The sequence below is a fragment of the Lepidochelys kempii genome, chromosome 8 (genome assembly GCF_965140265.1).
Source record: "Lepidochelys kempii isolate rLepKem1 chromosome 8, rLepKem1.hap2, whole genome shotgun sequence".
Lineage (NCBI taxonomy): Eukaryota > Metazoa > Chordata > Testudines > Cheloniidae > Lepidochelys > Lepidochelys kempii.
Window position 1 is genome coordinate 3,939,230 of NC_133263.1, and position 20,036 is coordinate 3,959,265.

Consider the following 20,036-nt stretch of genomic DNA (forward strand, 5'->3'; position numbering starts at 1 on the left):
TGAAGAAATGTTGATTCTCATTGGTTGGTAAACGTTAACATTTTGATTTTCAACTAACTATATTTGGTGCTTCTTTTTACTAACCAGGAAGATATATACACATTTATTTAAGAAATAATGTAGTTTAACTTTTTAATTAGATTAATATTTGCTTGTGATTTGTATCAAGCTCTATTTAAATGGAAATTCAAATTCAATTGAAATGCACAAAACGAGCATTTTTAATTAAATAAAACTAAGTGTGCTGGATATATAAAAAGGTTTATCAAAGTTTATCAAAAATGTTTTACGTTTAAAACTAATTGATTTATTAAACAAAGAAAGAAAGGTTAGGGAACTGAACCCATTGTTTCTGGTCACCATGTCCTTCAAGATTTTAGAACTAGTAGATCTCATGCTCTCACGTCTAGTTTTTATTTATAGACTGGAAGAGGAAAACAAGCTTTCCTATTTTTTTTCAACTCCCAATCCATTTCTTAGCTTTGAAGGAAGTACTCATTGAACAGAAAAAGCTCAATAAACGGATATGAAGAAAATATTCTCTCTGCATCTGCAGAAGAGGCTACTGCTGTCAAAAGCTGGTTTAGCACGTCACCAGACACTGGTTCCAGGTGCTTAGCCAGTGCCTTCCACCAGTTCCTGGTGGTTTGACTTTCTTTACATCTTGACTACAATATCTACTGTTAAATATTAATTTCATATTACATTAAAGTGATGTTAATAGATTTTAATAAATTTAGGCCTCAGCATAGGTGGTCGATTTTAAATTTTATTTTTAAATAGGTTTTTTTTTTTAAACAAACCTGTATTTAATTTTTACATTTTAAAAAATCCAATTTAAATTGACAATTCTGATTTTTATTTATTTTTTTAAATCATTATTTTTAATCCATCTTGCAAGTGCCTCCCTCACATTATGGAAGGTTACAAAGGGCTCTATTGGTCTTAAAGAGAGACTTTAACACCTGGCAAAGGCACATAGAACTCCTTAGAAATTACATCTACACAGGGATAAGAAAGCCATGGCTGGACTGGGATTGGGCTTGCAGGACTTGTGCTGTGGAGCTGAAAAATCACCATGTAGGTGTTTGGGCTCAGGCTGGAGCCTGAGTTCTGGGGCTCTCTGCAACGATGGAGAGTCCCAGGGCTCAGGCTCCAGTCCAATTCTGAATGCCTACAGAGCAATTTTTAGCCCTGCAGCCCGAGTCAGCCAACCCAGGCCAGCCACAGCCATGCTGTGGGTCTTTTTATCCCTGTGTAGATGTATCCTCAGCCATCACTGAACAGGTTCACCATTTTTAAAGCTAACGTTAATGGTTCTGAGCAAACCTTAGGCACTGGATGCAGATACAATCTATTTTATATAGCTCACAAGATCAGAAGGGTACTCGTATTCGCCACTTGGGTCATATATAACAAATCATGATGCACCAGCCAGCCTGTTTTCTACTTACAATGAAGCTACCTCTAGTCCCCAGAACTTCACCACATCAAGAGTACTGGTTCATTACTGGCAGAGCATGTGTGCACACTTAAATACAAGACCCCATGCACTCTGCAGCAAGCTTGACTTAATTCTGCAGCAAAGGGCCTGGATTCTATGGTGCATTAGTGTAGCAGAGTGGAAATGTCGTGCTAGGCTCAGATAAATTTAAAAATGGAAGGCCTGCTAAAATCAATGGGAGATTTTCCAGATGCTTTCAGTAGGCTTTGGTGGAAGCCCTTACAGAACATGAAAATAAACAATACAATCAATACTGTCAATTGATCCTTGTGTTGCCTAATGGGATATTTACACTAATTAATGCTGTCCTAAATTTTTAACTTTCAAAATGTTGTAAAATTTTGTATCGAAAATGCCTGCATGGGTCAGCGGAATTGGGAGGGGAAAACTCAAGTTTATGGCAGGAAAAAAGTGATTTAGTATTGCAGGTTAAAATGTTAGCTGGATATTTTAGCTGTGAAATTGACAACAATGCTGACATTAATGGTTGTAATTAAGGTCTCCAATTTAACATCTCACTGAGCGAAAAGGGCAGGACACATCTCCCCTATAGTTGTTGTTTCTGGCTCGCTGTACACCAATGCAGAAGGTTTTCTTCACAACCATAAGGTGTACAAACTTGGTTGGTTGGTTTCTAAGTCTCACTTTAGATTCTGCAGCACAGCTCTGTGGCAAAGGGTGGATTTAGTTGCAAATTCCACAATCATGGAGCACCTAACTATTATGTATGTGTCTGATTTCCAGGAGCACCGAGTGATTGCAGGTGGAGCTGCTTGTGCTCAGCACCTCTGAAAATCTGGCTCCTATAAAATTTATTTTAAAATCACTCCCAGGAGGTTAAAAAAAAATCACATTAATTTACAATGAATAGCTGGAACTCTCTTACAGCGAACATTAGAGTGATCGTGAAGTAGAATGGAGTGAACATCTTCAGTTGCTTAAGTGGATTTCAATGTTGTTTCACTCCCTATAGAGTGAACCTCCAATCCAATCCAAATCGGTTCCCACTGGGCTAATCACATCAGAAATCAGAGGTTACAATCACACACGTAAGTGTTAAATGCTACAGTCCAAAGGCATCCTCACCTTTCTGTAATCCTCTGTCCTAGCTGATAGGGAGGGGAAGAGCCATAGCCAGATGGGTAAGAAGGAATCCCTGTCTCCTTGCTGCACTGCAGAAGCTCCTCAAGAACTGAAGATAAGGGAGCAGTTTCTGCTCCCTGCTGTGGTCCCCAGGAGTGAGATAGGGCTAGCACTGGGAACCTTGTGCCACCCTCCTGGGATGCCCCCAACAGAAAGATGCACCAGGAGCAGGAGGGGCCATGTGGCCAGCGTGCCACATCAACAGGACAACTTGTAAAGTAGAGTTTTGCTAGCATGAATAAGGGTGGCGCAGTGCGGACCCAGTTTAGGACAAGAGGCAACAAGTGGGTGTAATAAACAAATGAAGGGAATGCGAGAAGAAAGAGGAGGGTGACAGCCCTCTTGCATCAACATAACCCCAGTGTAGATGCAAATGTAGACCAAGCCCTAGACTAGCCCATGTGCACATAATGCGACAGATTATAGCTTGGGTTTTTAAAGGTATAAAGTATTAATAAATAAATATGATAGCAAACCCCACCCAGCCTAGCTGTGAATGGCAAAGCGAGATCCAAGCAGCAAGCTTTGGGATTGTAGTAGTGTGCACAGGTCAGAGAAAACACTGGCTGCAACTTCAGTCGTTGTGCCCTTGCTAAACAAAGCATGACATTCAGATGAAACCCCGACATGCACTCTTGGTTAAAGGCAAGTGCAGCTGTCCCGTTTGGAGACCGATAGCGAAAAGCAGCAGAAACGTTCTACCTCCCACTAGAAACACAAATTAAGTAACACTGCTTTCCAAATCTTCCCGCAGTTTGAAATGTAATAGGAGTGTTTCTCTCAGTCTCTCTGATATACAGCCTGGGCTGGGCAATAATTACATTTTCTGTCACTGATCCTCACCCAGTAAATTATCGCATTTATTGGATTAATCCGTGCTCACTGGCAGAGACCTGAGAATCTCACTTCCATGAGCCTTCAGAAATAAATGACAGGGCTCTGCCATTATGGCACAGGCCTGCACATAGGCTCTGGATTTTCAGCAGTGCCCAATACGCAGAGCGCAGGGGAAGAGACCCCAATGGAGGAGCCATCTGCAGCTCCTCGACTGCGAGGCTGTTTCTGTGCTGGTTCCTAGCAGACTTTAGAGCAGCCTCAGGTGACAGTACACTGGACAGAGATTTCCAAAGCACAGTGGTGGTACTCAGGCCACATTCCTTTCCTCCTGGCCATGGCCCAGCATGCATCCCAGATCAGGAGCTGGAATGGCAATGGTGTAGGAGCCACCCAGGGATTCCACCACACCAAGGGAATCCCCAGCTAGCTGGTTAAGCCAGTTTGCTGACTGTTTTGCACTGGAGCAGGGGCCAAGGATTAAGCCCCAGGAATGGTGCGTAGACACATGACTCCGGGGCAGACTCCACCAGATAAACTGTTTGCCACTCGCCGTTTGCTCAGCTCTAACAATGAATATCTCAGAAGGATGAAACCGTAAGGACTCTGCTGGAAAATACCCCATGGGCCAATATCATCACTAGTGCACTCCAATGGATGCCAGGGAGGATTGAGAGTATCTTGAGACAACACCTCTGGTAACAAGAGTCTCCTGACAATGCCTTTGTCAAAGAGCTAGTGCGTGAGACTGTGCTGAAAGAAAAAAAGGAAAGATTTATGGAATCAAACCAAAAACTCAGATGACCTGCAGTCGCTGTTGAATCAGGGTTGTTATCTGCCATGCAACGCACTTATCTTTTCTGTCTATTTTGTGAATACGATTCAATCAGAGTTCCTTGGCTCCTCGGGGAACCAGCGCTTTCGTATGAACTGCTACCACTCAAATGTAATGGAGTGAGATTGCTCATGCCATTACCTTAAACGGCTGGAGGCCACACAGTCCCCAATTTCATTAGCTGCATTTATATACAGACCTTTCACTTTATGCTGTGGAATCCAGAGGTGCATCAATGGTACATGGATCTCCCCCTCGCAGCAAAAATAAAGAACACCTTGTAAGCTGAAGTGCAAGGTAAAAGGTTTCGAGTTAAACTGGAGAGGAAAAAAGAGTTTCCATGTACAAACCCCCTTGCAACATTTTTTCTGATGGACTGTGGTTCACAATCTTTACTACTGTGACGTGCAATGCTTTGACAGATGCTATAGAAAACCTGACATCAGTGCCACTTTGTACAGGTACATGCTAGCAAATATCAACGAAGGAGTGGGATTTAAGGGGCAGAAGATACGACGATTGTCTACACACAGAGTTGCACCAGTTTACATGGCAATTCTCAATCAAGTTAGTTAAACCGATGCCAAAGGCTGTGTGGATACTCTCAATCTGATTTAAACCAGACTTACTCTGCTTTAGCTTAAGTCAATTCAGAATAGGTTTAAGATAAACCGAATAAATCACTCTTACACTGATACAACAGTGTCCACACAGGGGTTTGCACCAGATTAACTCAAAGCGTGCATATGCACATGGCCATGCTATGCCACCGAACCTCTCTAAAGACAATACAGGAACAAGAAGCGGGGAAAAGAATACAACTTCAAAAAGATGAGCATGAAAGCCCTACCTTTTTTTTTTTTACACAAAGCTTGAACAATTACTTTTTAAACGGTTCTACATTAGCCCAAAGATCCTTCATGATGGGATGAAAAGAAAATGGGCCTAAAAATTATATAAATTCTTTGTTTACAAAATTTTTATTAACAGAAATAAATCTGTATAGGTAATACGTAGAACTCTCAAGGCAATTTAACAGGAATTATACAGATCTGTTAGGTTGGCTGTATCTTTAGGAAATACAATTATGTGCGTGTTAATGTGGTTCGTACTTCTGTTGTAACAAAATAAAATACTATTGTAGAAAAACGATGAAATTAATGAAGCGAGATTCAAATGCAAACAAACAACAGATGCTCTGAGCACTCGTCACCTATTGTTTTTTTTTTCTTGTAGAACAGACTTTTCTCTTAACCAGCTGCTATGATGATTTTGAACATGGAAAATTAAAACGTTTTTCCGTGACCTACAAAGGAATAGGGTGATTTGTTTGATGGTGTAGCAGGCTGAGGATTAATTCAGCACCAGTGCAGGGTCTTTGGGTGCGCTATGGATGCAGTGTCACTTTACCACTTGGCCTCCAGGGCTCCTAACTTTGAGAAAGGAAGCACAGACACCTTCTCTCTCTGAGCTATGGAGCTCTGTGTCTTGGACTGTGCTTAGACACCTGAACCTTGAAGACCTACCTACTTAGATAGCCCTGGAGACATCAGTCAGTTTTAATATTTACTCTCTACGGAGAAATCACCAAAAGGGAAAAGGCTTACATACCCCCAAGGCCAGAAGCAAACTCAGGTCTGATGGGCCATATCCTTAGCTGGGGTAAATCAGCATAGCTCCACTCACATCAATGGAACTATACTTATTTACACCAGCTGAGGATTTCGTTCATTATATTTTAAATTCTAAAGACACATCAGCATCACAACCAACACGTTTTATCTACACAGAACATTACTCTCTGCAGAAAGAGAAATCAGCTCTGAAGCTACACCTCTGCTTGACTGAGCATTCACAATTCTAGGCCAGGGAAGATCTGTGAGTTTCTTTACCTCCCTTATAAAGAGGGGATTCATTTTTTAAATCACCAAATGAAAAGAAACTGTCATGCCTATTTATCTAGAGAGGTATTTATACAGCCCACATTACTATACTATCTGAGCGCCTCCCAGGCTTTAATGTATTTATCCTCACAACACCCCATTGTACAGATGAGGAACTGAGGCACAGAGACTAAATGATTTGCCCAAGGTCACCCAGGAGCTCTGTGGTAAAGCAGGGACTGAACCTAGCTTTCTCGCATCCCGGCCCACCCTGACCCCTGGGATCGTCCTTCCTGTCTGCCTTAAGCCTAGCAGTTTGAAGTGGTGCAGCCTTTGTGACCTACCCAGGAACCCCACAGGGAGAATGGCAGAAGTGAAAGATAAGCAGTTTTTGAAGGGAAGGGGGGGAAAAGAAAGAAAGTGAGCCAGGGAACGTTCGTAGTACCATGTTGACTGGTGGACAGCAAAACGAGGACACAAAAAATGACCCATCACATCCACCTAAGCTGCAGTGATAGCAACGGGGTGCGGAGGATTGGCATTGACCCCATACATTTAAAGGGTGAAAGGAAAAGTCTCTGAAGTACAATATTCACGGCTGACTCCGTATTCTTTTTTTTAACATTCATACTGTTGCTTGGCCTTGGGTACTCCCTACGTAGTACTCTCTGAGCAGCTCAGGGCTCTTTGAGTCCCCGGCAGTGGTAGTCCTTCCAGGCTAGGAGACGAACTGACCAGCCTGTAAGCAGACAGCCTCAGTGGATAAAAGGAGTCCTAGCTCACCAGATTCTCCCTTCCTTCTCGACTCACTGGAGATTAGAGCAGTCAAAGGGACTTTTCAACTTCAAGAACTATTCACTGCAGAACTTCGGGGACCTTATCCTGCAAGGCACTGAGGACCCTCAACTCCCAGTTTCTCAGCACCTTACAGAATCAAACCCTCCTTCAGCATGCAGCTGCCTGCAAATCCCCACGCTCTCCCCATTTAACAGTCATGGAGAATGCTTCCCCTTCTTTGGTCAATATTTGTTCATGGGAGGAACCACGTAAGGACAGGTCAAGCCTTTCTGGAGTGGCTGAGGGGAACATCTTCCATCAGGGCAGCCCCCCACTCCCACCCCACCCCAATCTTCATGCAGCAGCTGATCTCCACCATTTAAAGTAGTTTGCAACAAAATTGGAAGCAGAACTTCCCCCTACATACTACCCAAAGGCAATTACCCTTTGCTGTACAGAACTATGTTCTGTGGGGCAGGCAGACATTTTTAAAACTCCTTTTGACCCTGAGAAAAAGGGCCTGCAGTGAAAGAGAAACAACTCTTTTATAGGAAATAACTGTCAGTCTCAGAAAGGGCTACATGAGCAGCAGATCTGTGCAGGTATGCATACTGTTTGGAACACTACTGTAGCAAGGCACTCCTTACACCAGTATCCCAGATGACCAATTAAATTGGGAGGGTCTACCCAATGCAGACCTCTCCTGGCATCAAGCATGGTACATCTTGACCATATTCATGCTTTTCCACGACTGCATCTGAACTAAAAATGCTGGATCGTTTTTTAATGCAAAAAGAATGTGGGTTCCAAACCCCTTTGGACCAGGTCATCAGGCCCAGCATGGAGAGCATTCCAGATTAATATATATAGCTCGCACATGGCATGGAGAGAGTATATTTTACACTACAAGCCCTTTAGGACAGAGAACATTCCTCTTCTATGTTTGCACAGCATCCAGCAGGCTTTGGGTACGATCACAAGGTAAATATTTACTTAATAACCACACTAATATACCCTGGATATTGCAACGATAACTGGGTCGCAAGAACAGATCCTCAGCTGGTGTACATGAGCACAGCTTTATTGGCTTCAAAAGAGCTAGACTGATTTATACTGGCTGAGAATCTGGCATATAAACTGTATGAATATGCTGAAAAAATTTAGTTTTATCTCATTCCTGGGATTGGAATCCAGATCTCCCAATGTCCAGTCCTGTGCCCTATCCATTAGGCCACACTGCCTCCATGTGCTGCAGGGCTCCCTTCTGTGGGAACAACTGGCATTCAGGATTGCTAGGGAACGGGCCAGGGGAGGAGAGGAGCAGGGCCAATGGATCTATGATTGCTCAGATCCAGTGCTCAGGAAGGGAAGGGCAGCCACTGCAGGGGCTAAAGCTGCAACTGCAGCCATGGAGTAGCTAGGCTGCTGCTCTGCAGCCTGCGATGAAGAATTCTTCCCAACCCCCAACGCCCACAGCCATTCCCAGCACAGACTTTGGCCACTGGGGCTGTATCCCGAGCTGCAGGTAAACAGACAGCCTTCTTTCACAGTTATTCAGACTGACAACCCCAAAGATATCAACTCAACATTCGAGCATAAAAATGCATTAAATTTAAATCTGGAAGTCCAATCACTTTTCCAAGGTGACCAGACATCCTGATTTGACTTCTGGAGACCTAGTTTTTAAAATCCCAATTCCTCGGCAGCTTTTGCCAAGACACCCATTTGTCTCATGTCTCCTCGCACAGCCATTCCTGAATTGTTTAAAAAAAAAAAAGGCGACCCCAAGCTGTAATTCAGCATCAGGGTCTGCTGTTTATGGGAACTATGAAAAAAACCCACATCAGAATTAATCTAGGCTAGTTCATTTGAAGCGCAAGTGATTTAGTTATGCAAAATAAAATGCAGCTAGTGACTTTCAAATAGTGTCATATCTATGATAATATAAAAGTTGATGATGGAATGAGAATTCTGGGGTGGTTATCAGTGAATTGCACTTGGCCTATCACTTGTACTTCATATCGCATTAGCATGTTCCATATTAGATTGGCAGCATGGAACAAAAAGATTCCACCCGCCCCCTCCCCCCTCGTTCTTACTCGGCACTCCCTGTCTAGGAAATCTCATCATCCTGAGTTCAGTGTGAAATATTTTGTCCTTTCCCCAAAGAAAAAAAGTTAAATTCCCAAACTGACATTGCTCCGGTGTGTTAAGACGGATAATTAACTATTGATATAGTCGCAGCCTAGGGAGAACATCTCAGAAGCATCCCAGTTGCATCAAGCTGTTAAGTGGCCCAGGAGGTCAGCGTGTAGGTCCATTCGTGTCCCAGAGACCTGTCCCCACTGATGTCAGTGGGACTTTTTGCCATTCACTTCAGCAGGGCCAGGACTCCACTTCCAGTTCTGAATATTGGCTTCAGTCCCAAGTGAGAACGACTCTGTGGCCTTGTGCAGTAGTACAATTTGGTGGGAAATGGTTCGTGTTCCCCACTTAAACGCCAGTGTTAATCTCCACCCCAGAGAGCCCCAGGGCAAGAACAGCACATGCATAGGAGGCAGATGATGGGGAGTCTTTAACTACTGAAAGGTTATTGTCCTCTTCTCAGGGATTTGGGAAGAGCTGCAGTGTTGTATCTAGATACACTCTGAATGCTTGCAAATGTCTGGGAAGTGGTAGCTCCGTATTTACTCCCCTTCCATTGCTACTGGTTAAAAATTCCCATTTCCAGAATATCCACATGACACCAGCTAGGATTTGGCTTTCTGCTTTGCAGCTCCAATTGTACTTACCATTTCAGTTGCATTGTGATTTGAATCCCGACCATGATTACATGCAATTCTAATGACACTCTAAATAGCAAAAATACTGTTAGCATCAAAAAAATTTTAAAATGACCAAGTTATATGTCTCCTCTGCTCCTATGTATGCCTTCTCCACCCAGTCCTGAATGCTGAGGGAGTGAGTATAAAAACAAAGCAGATTCAAAAGCAAACTCTTTTTAAATCCTCAGCCCTATTCACTTTTCTGCCTCCCTTCCCCTAGCCTGAACTAAAGTGCCTTCCATGGAGCCTATATAGAAAACACATCTCCAAAAATAGACATGCTTAGAAAAGCTTTGATTTTTCTCTGCTAAACTTGAAAATCTGAGCTACCACTCAATCTCTGACCTATGCAGCTGAGGTAGGGGAAAAAACGTAAAAGGGTGAACATCGCACAATCTGTCCAGAAACAGATTTCAGAGTAAACAGACCAGATTTTCAGAAGTCAGATTCCTTTGCTAGTCTAGCCTCAGGGAAGGTCTAACTTGCACGACCGGAATTTATCCGTCAAATAACCCAAACTGACAGTGACCTTGAGAGTATTACAATGGCAACATTTTCATTTGGATAAACTAACCTTGGACAGCCTCTCCAGCACACTGACACACACAAACACTTTCCAGGGATATTCCAGGAGTGATATTTTTTCCTTTTTTTTAGTGTATTGATTTTGAACAGCCACATCCATGTGAATGCGAGATCTGTCATTTCCAGAATGTGAGCTCAAGCAGAGTCTTTCTAACCGCTGCCTGGTTTGGTTTGGCCTTCCCTTCAGACCCCTATTTAGGTTTTGCATTTATTTATTATGGGCTCATTTCTGCCACCCTTATTCCAGCTGAGAAGCGACTTTCCCCGCAAGCCATCCCATTGATTTCAATAGGCCTACTTGCAGAGTAAGTCCCTACTCTTCAGGAGCAAAGACGACAGAATATAGCCCTATTATCCATACATTGCCCTGGCACCCAAAAATCCCACCATGGCTGGGATTGTACAAACACACAACTAGCCACTGTTTGGGCCAGATTCACTCTAGATTCACTCTGGGAAAGGGAAGGGCTTCTACGTGCTTGTTCCCTTTGTTCATGCACTGTGGAATGACAGGAGAAGACTATGACCTGACCTTTACACCAGCCTGCCTATAATGGGCGCGTAAGTGGCACCCCATAAAGCGTGTAGCAGCACGATACCACGTGTGCATGAGGAAGATCTGTGTGGAATTTTGCTTCCCAGAGGGCGAGCACCGCCTGGCTCTCCTCCGGGCTGGAGCACTGCTGCACTCCCTCCAATGCAGGGCTGTGCCTCACAGGCACGATCTAACCCTTAGTTATCCTTAAATTCTTTGGCCCCAATCCCACCCTTATTCACACTGAGTAGTACTTTGCTCCAGGAGTGGGATCAATGCAACTACTGACCGGTAAGGTAGTTCCTTAACTTCAGGGTGACAGAATCATGCCCTGTGCCATGGCTGATAGAGGAGATACGCTTCTCTATGCACAAACGTGGTCATAACCAATGGCTGGAGCATATGCTGAGCCCATCACTTGTGAGAAAAGGTCAGGAGATCACTGAGCACATGAAGGAAGGGGATGAGACAGCGAGAAACCTGTGAAATAGCACACGAGTCTGTCTCAACACAGGGTACCAGTGATCTCTGGGAAGAATACACTAAACACACAACATGGGGATCAATTCCTCTGTGTGTGTGTGTGTGTGTGTGTGTGTGCGTGTGTCTGTCTGTCTGTCTCTCTCATCTGAGAATCTGGAAAGAGTAACACCAGCTAGCATGTGCCACCCAGGGTTCAGCTTGCAGGAGAGGCTTGAGCCAGGCATAATGTGTACAGGAACGGTAACAGGTTGCTCCACTTGTTTTTGCCAGTGAATCATTGTCCTGAACTGCTACTGGGGTTGTCCCAAGTGGAGCTGGCTGAGCAGACCTAAATTCCATCAAGGTTTTGTAGTTTGCACAAACAGGGACCATCATACTCAGGTTCACTTGTTGCTCACTAGGATCATGTACTGCCACTGGGCCACCAAACCTACCCACTTGTTTTCTTCCTCAGTTCTGTTGGTAGTAGCAGGGCTTATTTACAGCAACTCAATAGTAATTACTGTAGCTACAGTTTCCCTTAAAACCAAGTTCACACAAAAATATAGCAATATTATAAATGCCTTCCCGCAGTATTTTTCTGTTTTACTTAATACATTCAATTTTCAAGGGGACCTTTGAAAGTCTCGTCCAGCTTTTCACACCACTCTAAATGAGGAATAAAAGAGCTTGGCAAACATATCAACAACGGGCAAAACAGCAGTACCTACGAAAATCTGCATTCAAAATATGCTTTCAAAGCCTGTCCCTTTTCCTCTGTAATACACTTAGTAATGCAAATACTTTTTAAAGGCTGCCATGAAATAGAAACTTTGTCTTCAAAGTAAAGGGGGACCTGGTTGCCACAGCTGATTGAAGCAGACAGAGCAGAAGTTTGACGCACTAATTGGCCAACTATGTGTGGTGAAAACTCACACTTCAAAACTGGAGAGAGAAAAAACCCATAAACATAACCATTGCTAACCCAAAACACCCATAAGCAAAAGCTCAGACACAAATATGAAACAATCATGCATGCGGATCCTAATTGCTACTGGAAAATAGGCAAACTAAGGTTACTCAAGAAGATCCACTAGGATTTCCACAAATGAAGCTTTAAAGCAAACTGGTGAAAACCTAGTGGCAATGAGCAGAAAATACATAGCAGCAGCATCTCTCAAGTTCTTCAGCATGTAGAGTTTGGAAAATTCAACTACACTTCATTGGTTCATCCATCAAATTATCTTCCTTTGGTATTTCTAAGGAATTCAGAAATCAAGAGGGCCAGCTCAGATTCCTCAAAGGATGAAGAGAAACAACGAGACACTATGAAAAGCAGAGAAAGCTGTGAGATTTGTACACTAGCACCGTCTTAACAGTACATTATGGATGGAATTTTCGAAGGGATTAGAGATGCTCAAATTACACAGACTGGCAATGGAAGTTGGTTGCCTAACTCGCCTAGGTTCCTTTGAAAACCCCATCCTAGAGCACCAAACATGAGCTAATCTTTCACAGTCAGGAAGCCTATCACAGAGTAGGAATATCAACAACCATCTTTTGGGGTTGAAAGACTCTTGCTGAATTGAGAAACAAGCAATACAGACAGCACATGTTATTCCAACATCAGCATCAGCCGCGAATGTTACAATGCACAGCCGAAACAAAGACTGATGGAGTAAAGATGAAACTAGCAATGAAATGCCTATCAGACCAAAAGGATGCACACATTTTACAGTGGTTGCCGTTAACAAATCACAGTTCACCCACAGCTACCACTGTGGGCGATAGATCGATAATTTGAAAAAGCTAGCTCTTGTATGAACATTAGTTTAATAGATGACAGACGCATACACATATAAATAAAGATGATTCATCAAATCATATCACTAAACCAAAGTGTTTTCCTGGCCTTGAAATGTCTGCACTGATCCATTTGGGACATTCCATTGATGTCTCTTTGGGAGCTGAGCTGAGCTGGGTGATTGCTCACAACAGTGGCCTTTGGGTAAAAGGATTGTGACTGGAGACATGTAAGGCTGCCCTAGGATATGCTGACAACTTCTGCTGTATTTCAGAGCCCTCAGTAGCAAAAAATCCATTTGGATCGGTGTGTGTCTGTGTGGTGGTGGTGGGGTGGGAACAGCCCAAAATGTTTGCAAACTGCAGTCTTACAGAGGAATACACTGCCCCCAAAACGGGTGCACTGAGGGAGGTATCCAGTCCAAGCTGTGGATACTCAGCACCTCTGGAAATGAGGCCTCTTTTTGGGGTACCTCGATAAGAACTTAGGAGTCCAACTGTTAGCCTCCATGGTTTGAAATTTTGTTCTAAAACAATTAATATAACTTGCAAAATCTCCTTACAATAGTTTAAGTCCTCCTTAAGGACATCCTTCTAAGCTTTGCCTCTTGTAAATTTGCTTGTGAATTCTGTTTGTGGCCTCTAAATCTCCTTCAGTAAATTAAAAGTAACAAAGTAAATGGTCCATTTATGCATGTGACTACCTCCAAAGTCATTATTTGATGCATTCACTAATGTCATAAATAAATCTGAATGGCTACAATGTTACGAGTATTCAGAAAACTTGCACAGGTGTTTAAACTAAAAAAAATAAAGGCTTGAAAATGTTTTCCCTGTCCAACTTCATGTGTAGTGGATGGAAAGAGAAGCCTCACTTTTGACAGATAAGGGTAATTTTCCATCATTATGGAAGCCTTAAACAACCCCGGCCTACTTATACCATCATCTCTTAGGATCCAAGCAAATTGCAGTTATTTGTTCAAAACAACACAAAAAGGCCCATAACATAATAGAGCAATTTAAGCAGGGAAGAATACAACACCTGTAATTCAATTTCATGGCAGCTGGTTTCACAACATGTGTCTATAGCACTGTTATGATATAGGAAACTTCTCTCCAATATAACAATTCTTTTAGAAAGCCAGCCTCTCAAGAGACAAGTCAGCTTTAAATGAACAAAACCTGTACACAATGAGAAATTTGCATCTCAGTTCCAGTCCTTTTAGCTGCTCAAGCTTTAGTTAGCTGCCTACCCTATGACAGTTTATATTTCAGTTTATTTTTATATTATGAGGCTGTTGTAGGAAGTGCTAAGAGTCAAAGTCATCTTAAACCTCCAACCTGGAGAGAGATTATGGGCTGAGAAAAGTCCCCACCATTAACATAGCTCAACACTTGCATCAAGGGAAAAAAGCCCATGGAAAGGAAGATGATAGGAGACCCCCAGATCCCACCCCCAGAAAAGGAAGGAGAAAAGGACAAGAGGGTGGGGCAGGAGGAAGGGGTGTCAAGAAAGCAAAAGTATTCTTCCAACAGGAGGATTCAAATGTTAATTCTTCCATTAAAACCTACAGCCATAAAACATACAAGTGTGATCTTTTCAGATCCTATGTATTAAGCAATCGGGTAAGATTAGTATTTGGGTGGAGACACCATAGGAAAGCCCACTTTAGGTGACACAAAAATTGGTGTTTGTAAATACATAGGCGACACTCTTCCTTCTTACTCAGACCTGAGCCAATGGACTGTCATTACCTGATACGCTGCAAGTTAGAAAGGCCTGAATCTAAAGGAATGCATTTAACGTGGAGCATTATTTTCCCAAATGATTGAAGAAAACAGTCAACCGACATAGGGACAAGAGTAAACTGACTGGTCGAGGGTTGCTGGGGGGCAGGGGTGCCGGGGGGAACAGAACTCCCAAGAAAAAAGGCAGGCTAATAGCACCAGTGGTTGTATCCATTCCCTCACAAAAATTAAACACCGTAATATTTAGATCAATTACCAACAGGGTGTCATTAAAATAATTTCTGAAGATAAATATATGCAAAGAAGGTTAAAGTCAATTGGACTCGCTTCATCCTGAAACCCTTGGTTTGGTTCATTCCAAACCCCACAGTAATCTGGTCAAGCGTCACCGTGGTCGTTCAGGCTCGAGCAAAGACTGTTCTTTAAACTAATAGGAAATGAGCAGTTTTTTATCTGAAGATCCTCAGTCTATGCCCATCAGTGATTTCCTCCCATAACCTATTAATTAACTCTGTGTGCGGCTGTCTATTAGAAACGTGAGAGAGACTCCAAATGAACATTAGAGGTCTCTGAATGGCTCCAAAATCCATAGACAATAAAATAGCCATTTTGCATTCATCTTCTGAAATATAAAGGAAGGTTTATGCAGAAGGCTGATGAGTAACGGCATATTAATTTGCACAGATCCAGATTAATGTACTGATTAGCAGGAGCTTTGTCCCTTATCCTAAGGCAGGACACAGGAAAGACAGGCCAGGCTAGAATGGTTTCACACTTAAGACAGCGAACGGCTGATCGCTGCAGCTTTTAAGCTATGTCAAAGCAAGAATGAATAAGCCCAGACTATGTTCTATGGGAAGGGCTCCATTGTGATGTATTATTATTCTATTTCTAATCTTATAGTATAAAAAAATATTCAACAAAACCTTTGAATGATTCAGAACCTACTAACTGTGCCCATAGCCAGCCTAGGTAACCAGGGGTTCTTACCACTGTTACCCTACCCCGCCATTCCCCATTTCTTCCATTTCCCACACCCTGTTACATCTTCTTTTGAATCAGATTCAAAGTTCGCTGGGGTAGGAGCCGTCTCTTGCTGTGTGCAGGGAGAGCACCCAGCGCACTGGGGCTCGGAAAGGGTGCCTCTGGGCGCTCCTGCTGTGCAAATAAGAAGCCACAGCATATGGCAGGGGCACCGGCCAGTGGGACATTGGAGAGCAGAGGTGTGGGGAAAAGGCAGGGGAAGCACATTTTTAATAAGTTACAGTATGTGCCCTTCTGACACTGGTTCTACTCTACAGGATTGGGCAGAAGTGGATGGGGCCATGACGCCAGTCCCACCCCCTTTGGAATTCCTAGTCCCACCGGTCCATTAAGGGGACACACCAGGCATCCCTCTGCCCTAATACAACAAATAGTCTCTGGTCCTTTCTGCCTGGGATTTGGCGCTGAAGCCTTGGGGCTCCACAGAAGACTGCTCAGAGGGGTGAGGGGCTCATTTGCATGAAGTCCCTGTTTCACAGAGACACATCTGGGCAGCTGTGAACCTACTCCCAACGGAGCATACGCACCACCCTCGACCTCTGTAGCTCACCGTCCTCAGTGCTGGCTGGCCTAGTGACACCTAGGTTTACTGTGGTGGCAAGGGACTTATGCTCCCCTTACTGTGCTAGAAACCGGTCTCAGGATTTAACAGTCCCTATAAGACCTGACTCGGCAGGCATCTCAGTAACTTATACTTCGGCATGCAGACTCGCCAGCCCTCCGGAGACAACAACATATAGTGCAAGCGCTCTGACCTCATATGATGTTCCACACGTCATTTTAACCTGAGAACAATGATAATGCTCTTCAGTGTTACTGGTTTGCTTCTAGGCATTTTTTGAATGAAATGAGACAGGAGAGACCAGCACCTCCATTTCCCCGCAAGTGTAAAACGTTTAGCAGTTATGATGTTGCCTGTGTGGTCTGACTTCAAACCTCCTTTCCTGCCCTGTGAGCTCCAGGAAAGAAGGAATCTTGTAGTACACTTCCGCAGTTCACCTTCTAAAAACCCCAGCCTTCATCTGCTACTGTACTCTCTAAGCAACCTAGCAACACAGCCTGGGCTTCTGGGTCCTGCAAACTGGACCCTAGTTCTGGCTTGTTGACCCCTCCACCTGCCTGCTTGTAAGGAATGATAAAGGCAGCAGGCAATGTAATCCAATTAATTCCCCCAAGTAGGGAAAGGTGCAGAGCAAGGCGCAGCTGCAGGTGGGTCCCAGAAGGGTCAGGCAACAGAAAACAAAATGCTGGATGTCTATCAGTAGCATAATAATTAATTCTGGAGCACAAGGCAGAATTCTTTGGTGTCATGGAAAAATGCTTGATTCCATGGCCACACAGCCACAGAAGTCAGGGGCCCCTAAGACAGATGACTCAGTCAGTTCACAGCTCCCAAAATCACTGTTTCAGGAACTCTGCAAGTTCAGAAAAACATTAATTCACATCTTTGAGGCTCTCTGCAGCCATAAGAAATAGAAACTTAGGGCATGTCTACACTACCGCTTAAGTCAATCTAATGTACATCGTTCAGGGGTGTGAAAAAGACATATACCCCTAAGCTACGTGAGTTACAGCGACCTAAGCATTGCCCACACCAGCGTTACATCGGCAGGAGATACCCGCCTGCCAACCCTGGTTATGTAGATAACTAAATGAACATGAGCTGCCAGTGTAATGCTATAACAAAAAAGGCTAACGTGATTCTTGGATGTCCAAATGGGGGACTATCAAATGGGAGTGAGCGTGTAATATTACCACTGTGTATAGCACTAGAGATCACCACTGGAAATACTGCGTTCAGTTCCAGTGTCCGTATCTTTAAAATAACGTTGAAAAATTGGGAAGTGTTGAAAAAAGCAACAAAAATGATCTGAGATTTGGAAAGTCTGACCTACAATGAAAGATTCAATCTATCCTAAAGAAAGCTTCAAAAAGCTAAAAAGGTGTTTTAAGATTAAAAGGTGATTCGGGTAGAGTTTACGAATACCCACACAGGAAGAAGAAATTTGATGTCAGGGGTCTCCCAAACCTAGGAGACAAAAGCATGACAAAAATCCAACAGCTGGATGTTGAATTTAGACAAACCTGAATCAAAAATAACATGTAACTATTGAGTGGTGAGAGAAATTAACCAGTAGATCAGATTACCAAAGGTAGTTCATGCATCATCACTTGGAATCTTTAAATTGCTACTGGATAGCTTCTTAAAAGACAGCCTCCGGTTCATCAATAATATAACTATGGGTGAAACCCTGGCTATTTTGGAGTGAAGGGCAAAACTATAATTGACTTCAATGAAGACGGGATTTCACCTCTGAGTTTATGTGCTTAAATTCTAGGAACATATTTCTGAAAAAATTGGCCTTAATATATTAATATCTAAAATCTAAAATATCTAAAATATTTTAATTCTGACTATTAACAAATTGATTTATAGGTATAAAAATTCCAATAGCTGTTGGACTTGTCGTTCTGCCTTTAAAGTTAATATGCACACTGAAATATTAGATGATGCACTGTGGTACTTGTTAGACACATAACTAAAGGATTATTTTCCTGATTATGACTAAAATAATTTTTCATATTAGTTGTACACCTGCTTATGGCTTTATTGGAATTGTGTACATTCTAATTAACTCGGATATAAGGTGTCAATTTTTAACAGGGAGGGTAACTAACTACTCGAAAAAGTTATCAAGAGTCGTGGTGGATTCTCCATCACTGGGAATTTTAACAAAAAAATTAATTTTGATATTGAAGAGATGCTCTAGTTCAAACAAAAATTATTTGGGGGCAGTTCTCTGGCCTGTGCTATATAGGAGGTCAGGCTAGCTGATCACAATGGTGTCTTCTGGCCTTGGAATCTATGACTAAACAAATCTTTAAAAAATCTTTTTTAAAACACAGAGTTTATAAACATCATGCTCCTCAGTGTTTGAGCCATGTAGACATAAAAAGCAAGTACCATTGCTTCCCTTGGTCTGGGATTTCCTACAGAAAAGAAATGGAGAATGGCCCTCTGGAGAAGGCACCTCAGCTGAAACTCAGTGGATCTGGGTTCACCCACCAACTCCGGCACAGACTCACCGTGAGACCTTGGGCAAGTCAATTTAAGGCAGGTTTCGATTATGGTGGCATGTTGAGTACATACACTGCACGCCCAGCTAGCATGGCTATAAATAGCAGTGTAGATGGGGAGGCACTGCTCAGACAGGTACAGTAAGAAAAGCCAGGACATCTTAAGGTACATACTCGACCCAACTCTCCACACACCCAAGCAGTCACTCCCCATCTATGCTGATTTTTAGCAGTCAGTGTCCAACTGCCTCCCCACTACTGGAGACTTTCCTTGCCACAGGAAAAGGGAAAGACTCCGGCAGTAGGGAAAAGTTCCAGGGTCTGTTACAAATGTGAGCATATCTGAGGTAATTTACAAGATTCCCACTTCCTCACCCAGCCTGCCTCTCCAAGGTTAAATGGTACATTTGTTTTCAGGGAAATGAAAGCAAGTCCAAGTATCTGAGGGCACTTTGTTATTATTCATTATTTGCATTGCAGTTGTATCTACAGAATGCAACTGAGCCGGGGCTCCATTGTGCTAGGTGCTGTGCAAACACACAGTAACACAAGCCCTGAAGAGTTTATCAAGATAGACAAAGGTTAGGGAAGGAAGGGTTATTATATGCATTTTTATAGATGTGGAACTGGGGGCCTGAGAGATTAAGTGACTTGCCCAAGATCACCCACTAAGTCAGTGGCAAAGCCAGACAGTAACCCCTGATCTCCTAAGTCCCAGTCCATTGCCTTACCCACAAGACAATCCTTCACCTGTACTTGAATTTTTTGTTTCCTTTTTTGCTGGCTATATCACTCCCTTGTGCACCGCTGCCTATGAAATGGACATGCCTTACCCGCATCAGCCCAAAGAGCCACTGGCGCAGGGGAATTTTGACTTTTCCTCTACATTTTTCAAATGTCCCAAACATTAATTTTTCAAACTCTGATTTAAAAAAAAAAAAGACAACTCTGATAGACATTTAGTATTTCGAGCTCCAGC

The 20,036-nt window shown here is 43.0% G+C and overlaps 1 protein-coding gene across 4 annotated transcripts in view; it reads right to left on the reverse strand.

Moving 5' to 3' along the window:
- SGCD (sarcoglycan delta) overlaps window positions 1-20,036 on the reverse strand; it is a 611,494-nt gene that overhangs the window by 371,756 nt on the left and 219,702 nt on the right. The gene's annotated exons all lie outside the window — the stretch shown is intronic.